We start from the raw sequence: 8370 nt of genomic DNA, 5'->3' as shown, positions 1-8370 counted from the left end.
ATTTTGCAATGTTTGTGGGAAGATGATGAATGTAAATAGCTCAGCTTCACAAGGAAACATTTCATTTCCTAGATTTGCACCCTGGGAAAGTAGATAGACACTTGGCAATAGCACCCACAATCAGGTAGGATTATTTTTGTATGGATGCTTCTTTTTCTGTTGATGTGATGACCCTTTACAATAAATTTCTTAAGCAATGCTAATAGCAAAGAAAAACATATTAGGCAGTATTAGTGAGATATGCCTCTATGACTGACACCTAAACCTTATGATATATACATACATACATATATATATGTATGTATGTATATATATATATATATCATAAGGACAACCGTGGGCAGGTCAAGAGCAGTGTTGGCCTTGTATACAGAGGAATGCTTGCCTGGAAGGTGTGAGTTTAATACAAAGCATAATTACTGAAGGAAGTTTAAGTCCCTTAAATAAAAAATGTCAGAATGGGCAGATGTTTCAGTTACTACTAGAGGAGTCTGAACTATCAGAAGATGAAGAATGTTTTTCCTTTTTTCGCTTCTTCTTCTCCTTTTTGTGATGTTTTCCTTTTTTTGTTTTGCTTTTTTTCTCTCTTTTCTTTTCCTTCTTCTGGGATTTCTGTTTCTTTTGCTTTGAAGTGTCTTCATCGGTAGAACTAGATGAATAAGACCTATTAACAATATAAATATAGGTTATCAAATCAATGGCTGACAGAGAAACTTGAACATAATAAGACATTTTTATTTTAGAGAAAGTGACAAAGTTGTGACTCCAGTCTATCAACATATTTGAAACCAAGAGAGGTAAACTCATCTATCTATAATTTTCCTTTTATAACCTTGCAATATAAAAACTTAAAAAGCTTACATAGCAATTATAACTCAACTCATTATATATTTACCTAATTCAACTGCACAAAAAAGAAACTCATTATAAAATTAGGATATTCCCCTAGAGAGAGTACGGATATCAGGAGGGATAGGGACTGGACTTGATTCCACAGGTCTAAGGCATTGGTGTGAAACTCAAATAGAAACAGGGGATCCTAAACTGTAAATAAGGTTTCCTATGAACACATATTGACTTAGGAAAAACATATATTAATTTTATTTATGATTTAATGTAATTTTCTATTTATTTTGTTAAATATTTCCCAGTTACATTTTAACCTGGTTTGGGCTGTGGCACTTGGGAGTATTGTCTGATAACTCTGGTTTAAGGTACTCTTCATCTTACTGAGGCCATTCAGCACCTTCTCTACAATTTATGATGTCAAAAAGTTGTCTGAAGCACTGAGAGTTAAGGGTCTTACCCGGGGTCAAACAACCACTTTTTGTGAGAGGCAGGCAAAACTTGGAACTCAGGTTTGTTTTTGATTTGAGTATGATTCACTATTATACTATTATATCTCCCTTAAGAGAATAGCAGAATAACAAAATTATATAAAGTTATAATTTTACATTAATAAAGGTGGATCAAAAATTAAAATAAACAGAAAAAAATTAGTTTTAAATGCCCTTAAAGTTAAATAAAAGTATGAATCTCTTTGGCCCAAGGTGATGTCAAACATTTTTTAGCTATTACATACATAGTTCATTAAAAGTTTTTTAAAAAATTTGATCATTGACAAGTTTGACAGAAAACCATTTTGTACCCCCCAAAATACATTTAAATCACTTCATCAACCAGATAATAACCAAATTAATTTAACTTGCTGCTTCTGGGGGTCTTATGTACCATAAAAATTTTATTTTCTTAATATGATCTATGTGGATTTTATGCATGCCTTATAAGTTTCCTATGCAAGTACTGAATCATTCAAGAAAAAAAAAATAATTTGAAAGATTCCACATCTTAATTGAGAAAAATGTGGTTCTGAATTGTTCACATACACATACACTGTAACAGCAATTTATCTTTTAGAAATTTCACCAAAATGCAACAAATATAAAACTTAATAATGCGATATGGCAATATTATATGCAACAGCATAATACTAGAGTGATAGTTTCAATTAACTTTAGAGTGATGAATTTTAAGTTGGTAACATAACTAAGTATGTAATATTGGCTCAAGATATCATCCAGTGAAATAAAAAAGTAGACTAAAATAGATTGTACAAAAAATTTCAAAAAATTAAAACTGAAAATCTCACTTATTTTTCACAGGAAGACAAAAAATGAGTTTCATGATATATATTAAACATTTGATATAATCAACCTATACTTAAGCTTATCTGTTCCTATTAAAATACTTTTATAATTCAATGTGATTGGCAATCTCTGCAGGAGAAATGGCTGGTATTGAAATTAAAATAGGACCAAAGTGTTCTATAACTATAAGAATATGTCATCAGGAAAACCTATAACCATTGTTATTGCTATGTTCTTTTAAACATATTCCAATGCAATTTTCATTACCTAATTAAATGTTTTATGGAGACATTTATCACTTTACATAAATTCACATTATGAAAATTCAACCTTAGGTAAAAGATTCTAAAAGAAATCCACACTCCATCATCTTTCTTGTATAGTACTGTGTGTTTTCTCTCTTTCCACTCCTGTCCCTTGATTCTATATCACATAGTCTTCTACCAAAAAATAATAACAACAAAAACCAGAAAAACCCTAACATTCAAGTAAAAGCAGAATGGAGGTACAGGGAAATCACCACCATCACTACCACCTTGGCTTTGGACCTCCAGTGCTGAAATCTGAAACCCTGCCACCCACCCACCTTTGTCCAGCCTTGAATGTTTCTCTTCTATCATTCTCAGGTAAAATGTTTCTGTCCCAGGTTCCCATGTGCTGCCTGTCCCCCACATGGCTGCCCTGGCCCTTTCATGTATCCTCCCCAGTTCCCACATGTTCTTGAACCCTGTGCTGGCTGCCTTGCTCCACAGGCATGTGGGCTCCTTCCTGACTCCCTCCGTCCCTCATATCTGCAGGCAAATTCACATTACATAAGAAAATCGCTTTTTGTAGGTCTGCAGATCAGTCAATTTAATGTAAAGTCAGAACTGTGTTCTGTTTTTATGAAACCAGGCTATGTAACCACTTACTTTATTTTTTCTGTTTACCAATATTTTCAAATTGGTAGAAAATAATGCAAATCACAGCATCTTTACTAAATTTCACATATTTATATCAAATCCTAGCCTTCAGAATGATATATACATTTGTGCAACATGTACTTATCCTTACCTCCTAAATAACATGAGGCAAAACTGCAACAAAAATGACACACACACAAAAATCAGTAAGTTAATGAATTATACCAAAACATGGTACAAAAATGGAAAACTACTCAAACAAGAAACAACCCCAAATCCAAAACCACTCTTAAAATACATAAGACAAAACCTAGATATGTAAAGAAAATGCTGTTCTCCTATCAACACTGAACAAGTTCTAGCCTCTCTCTGTTTTAATTGTTTAGGCTGAACAGGGATGGACAAATCTTAAGGTTTCAAGTCTTAGAGGTACCCAGAAATTTGAACTTACAGGAAAATGACATTAGTTTTTTCCATTTGGAAAAATTTAATTGTTTCTTTAAGATATGGCCCTTGATATCCTACAATTTCTCCTAGATCAAAACAACATATACTGAACCTTTGCCTGCTAGATCAGTGGTATCAGATTCAAAGAGGAAAGGATACTTGCTGGCTACATTTTGACTTAGAAAGCCATAAATTAACATCATCTGTGTAGTGTTTTTATTAGTTTTGTTAAATATTTCCCAATTATATTTCAATCTGATTCCTGCTGCACTGGGAAATTTTGCAGAAGTTTCACATCTCTGTTGTGGATAAACTTTGCCATTCTCACTCACTTTATGCTGTCTCTGTTGCAATTAGTAGTATGGGAAGAAAGAAAAAGCAAAGTCATAAAAGGTCAAATTTGGACCACAGGTGCTCTAAATCTCATCTCTTTACATCTCTCCTCTGGGACCTTGTTCCCTTACTTTTTTAAACCCTTACCTTCTACCTTAGAACCAATACTGTGTACTGGTTTCAAGGCAGAAGGGCTAGGCAATGTGGGTTAAATGATTTGCCCAGGGTCACACAGCTAGGAAGTACCTGAGGCCACATCTTTAATTATGCTCTACTGGTTCCTTCCCCTCTCCCTTAAAATATTTTCAGATCTCTACTAAATTACTACCTCTGTGTCCTAGTATCATTATTATTTTTTACCATCGCTTATTCTTCTCTCCATAAATCTCTCTTTTTCCATCTGGTTATGCTCCTCCTAGATAACCAATATTTTCTTATTTCTCACTCTCCTAAATTTTTGCAGCTTTTGACTCTAATAGCCTACTCCTATGACAGTATATTATCCTAGTTCTTCTGTTGCCTTTGACTGCTTTTTATCTCCAACTTCTATTCCTTTCCCTGCCTCTGAACAGTGATTGCTCCCAAATTCTATCCTCTGCCCTCAGCTCTTCTTTCTATCATATGCTCACTCAGATCTCAGCCATGCATATGGTTTTAATTATTTACTTTTGATTACTGCCTCTCCATTACTCTCAAGTTACTAAATATTGTTCATTTTTTGCAAAGATATCATAATATCTTTCATTGGCTCCTTTCTTACCAAAGAGTGTAAAATTTCATTACAACCTGTAAGTCATTCTGCAAATACATTTCTTTGTTAGTTCAGAAGCAAATGCATAGATCTAGAGCGATGGTTCCCAAACTTTTTTGGCCTACCGCCCCTTTTCCAGAAAAAATATTACTTAGCCCCCTGGAAATTAATTTTTAAAAGATTTTATTAGCAATTAATAGGAAAGATAAATGCACCTGTGGCCATCACCGCCACCTGGATCGCTGCAGCACCCACCAGGGGGCGGTGGCGCCCACTTTGGGAATCATTAGGACCTTTTCTGGTTCATGGAGGCATGTTGGAATGCTGAGACCCTGGTGAGACTGCTTTAAATATCTTCTTTGAATTTCACGTGGTGAGTTTAAAGACTGACTGAATCTTCCTGAACTTCTCTTAAGAAATTTCTTTTAGAAGACTCTGTGAATGAAGTTTGCTCCATTCATCTCCGGGCCTCTGGCCCTCTATTCTCAACTGAGGGGTAAGAACTACCTCGATTAATTAGAGGATCGTAATAAATTACCTACTGGGTTATATTCTTATTTCCTTATTTCCCTCTTTCTCTTCTTAATTGTAAATAAACTTCCATAAAAGTCAATTTTGACTTGAGATTATTCTTAATTGAGGATTGATAATAGTTCAATCCTCTGGTGAACATCTTTTAATATATTGAACCCCCAAAACCCCTTTTTCTCCCTCACATTTTCTAGATTCTAGAGCTAGACCTTTGAGAGTCATTTACCCAAAGCCTTAACATATAATAGTTTAGAATTCTGAATCCTAACTTTATATTAGCTTTGTCTGTGATCAAAAGTGCTTTACAAAAAACTACAGTGTCAAGATTTGTGGACTTAGAAAAATATAAACATCATTCTTAAAATTCATGATGTGCTCTATAAGAATACTAGAATATAGAGCTGAAAATGGATTAGATGTATGAAACACATGATAAAAAAACTAAAAATATATACAAAATTACTTTTAATCTATGAATGAGACTATGTTGAGCAATTAAGGAAGGCTCCTTTTTTAGAAACCAATTGCATTAAGTGAAATTAATCACAGTGATTAATGGTGATTATACTTCTCATTGATGGATGGCCTTTTCTCAATCTTCATTCTCTTTGATCTCCCTCTAGTTTCTGACATTGTCAATCACCCTCTTCTCTCTAAGGCTTCTGTGATTCTCCTTTAACCTGGTTCTCCTCCTACCTATTTGACTATTCTTTTTCAGTTTCCTTTGCTGGATCTTTGTTCAGATCACTCCTTTGTCCTACTCTTCTCACTCTATATTATTTCACTTGGTGATTTCATCAGCTTTCATAGTTGTAGTTATCATCTCCATGCTGATGATTCTTAGATTTATTTATCCAATCCTAATTCTTGTCCAATCCCCACATCTCTAACTGCCTATTACATCTTTATGTGGATGTTCTGAAGCTATCTTAAACTCATCATATCCAAAACTGAACTATTTCCCCTACCTCAAACCTCTTCTATTTGCAAACTTCCCTATTTCTGGTAAGAATACTACCATTATTTACTGGTATCTGGTAAGAATACTACCATTATAGTTGTGCTTCTTAATTTCTCACTATTCACTACTCTCCTCCCCATATCTAATCAGTGGTCAAGTGCTATCATTTCCATCTTTGTAATATCAATTGTGTGTGCCCTCTTCTTTCCTGACACTACTACCATCTTGATATAGGCCTTCATAACCTCACACCTAAATTATTGCTTGCTGTTTGTTCTCCTTGCCTCAAGTTTCTTTCTTCAACTCCAATCCTTTCTCTAATTAGCTATTAAGTTAATCTTCCTGGAGCACAGACCTAACCCTTCCATTTCCCCTCCCTTCATTCAACAAACTCTCAGTCACCTCTAGGATTACATATAAAACCTTGTTTTGCATTCAAAACCCTTTACAACCTGACTACTTCTAACTTTTCAATCTTCTTTCTTATACAGCTCTCCTCCCTCCCTCCCTAGCAAGTTCTTTGCCATCCAGTGACACTGGCCTCCTCATTTTTCCTTATAAGATACACTCCATCTCCAGGCTCTAGGCTAGTACTCATGTCTGGAATGCTCTCTCTTCTCTGCCACTGACCTCACTGACTTCCTTCAAGTCACAGCTAAAACCCCATCTTCTACCAGAAACGTTTTCTGATCTCCTTAATCCTTGTACCTTCATGCTTTTAATTGTTTCCAATTTATCCTGCATGTATCTTGCATTGTAGCTTGTTTGGACAATTTGCCCACTATCTTCCTCATCAGACTATGAGCTCCTTGAGAGCAAGAACTTTCTTTGCATTCCCAGCACTTAGCACCATGCCTGACATAAAGGAAATGCTTAAGAGAGGCTTACTGACATTACTTCATTGTTGTGGGTATATATTTAAGCATAAAACAACTTTCCAACATCTCAACCTATGTAATTCTTGACTTGTTTTTATATGAATTCCAAGAAGAAGCGTACTCTATAAAAAGGGTACTAGATTCAGAGTAAGTGGACATCAACTCTGAGGTCTGCTGCTTTTATGACCCTGGGCAAGCCATTAGCTCTTTGGATTTCAAGTTTCTCAAACAGAAAATGAGGGAGTGGACAAAATGATCTTAAGATCTCTTTCAGTTCTAAATCTGTTACCCTAAGAAGATGTTGTGTCTAAATTCCCATATCACTGTTTCATAGTAGATAAATCACTGGTTCCACTACCATCATCTTTTTTTTTTTTTTTTTTTTTAGGAGGGCAAGGGAAGAATGAAACTTGGATCCTCAATGATATATCACTTATTTAATGCACATTGGTTATATACTATTAAAAGACCAAAATTCACATAAGGATCAACAGTGACAAAATCCTGAAGGACATAGAGGGGTTTTGAAAATACTATTCAAGCACAAGAGGGATGTATCTTGGTCTTAGTAAATTAATAACCTCTTTCAAGACAGTGGCATTTTGAAAATGCAGATATATAGTCTGACATTTATCTAAATGGGGCAAATGGAAGAAAAAATGATCAGAAAGGTCTATGTAATATTTTGAATTTTAGTTAGCTCTAGAGAATAACTGGAGAGAGACCAATTTAAGAAAATTTAAAAGGTCACTACCACCAACAATTCTGCCAAGTGTCAGTCTTTAATCACCAAATGGAAAAAAAAAAAAGAAAAAGATGTTATATTTTTGATTCTTGAACTCTCTTTAACAATTCATCTGTTTGGTTTTGTGAGCAATTTGTGATAATAATTCTGAAGAGTGTAACTACCAACCTTATTCCAATGGCTACTAGTAGGAATTCTATCTGGGAAATCCACTTAAATAAATAAATAAATGTAGAAATTTCAGATAAATTCCAGAAAAATCTTATTCATCTATTCTATTTGTGAGGTTACCTTTTCCTTTTCTTTTTCAATTTAATTTTCTCTTTGCTTTTTCTTTTTTGTTTTTTCTTTTCTTCTTCCTCATTTGTATCTGTGGAAATAAAAAAGGTTAGGCCATTATACCACACATTAATCTAAGGCATATTAATAATATTTTAAAAGAGGAGGTTTTTTTGGTAGCTGGTAGAGAAAAATAAACATAGTGGAAGAAAATACAGTTGTTTGTAAGGCCTTTTAATAAAAAGAAAGACAGTGAAAATTATTCAGAATTCAAACAAGAAGTATTTATTAGGCTTCTATGTGCCTGCTCTGTGCTAGACAAGGGATATAAAGATAAAAATCAAATAGTCCTTGCCCTTAAGGAGTTTACATCTATCAGAGGAAACAACATATGCA

General features: G+C 34.3%; 1 long non-coding RNA gene across 1 annotated transcript; it reads right to left on the bottom strand.

Annotated features, from left to right (window-relative positions):
* Window positions 1–457: 457 nt before the first annotated feature.
* LOC123237017 lies at window positions 458–8030 on the bottom strand. The gene is made up of 2 exons (XR_006505448.1): window positions 7987–8030; window positions 458–664 (listed from the first exon to the last, which is right to left on the bottom strand). It is a non-coding gene; the product is annotated as an uncharacterized LOC123237017 (long non-coding RNA).
* Window positions 8031–8370: the final 340 nt, after the last annotated feature.

The sequence above is a fragment of the Gracilinanus agilis genome, chromosome 1, assembly GCF_016433145.1.
Source record: "Gracilinanus agilis isolate LMUSP501 chromosome 1, AgileGrace, whole genome shotgun sequence".
Lineage (NCBI taxonomy): Eukaryota > Metazoa > Chordata > Mammalia > Didelphimorphia > Didelphidae > Gracilinanus > Gracilinanus agilis.
This window is presented reverse-complemented; position numbering and strand designations above follow the sequence as displayed.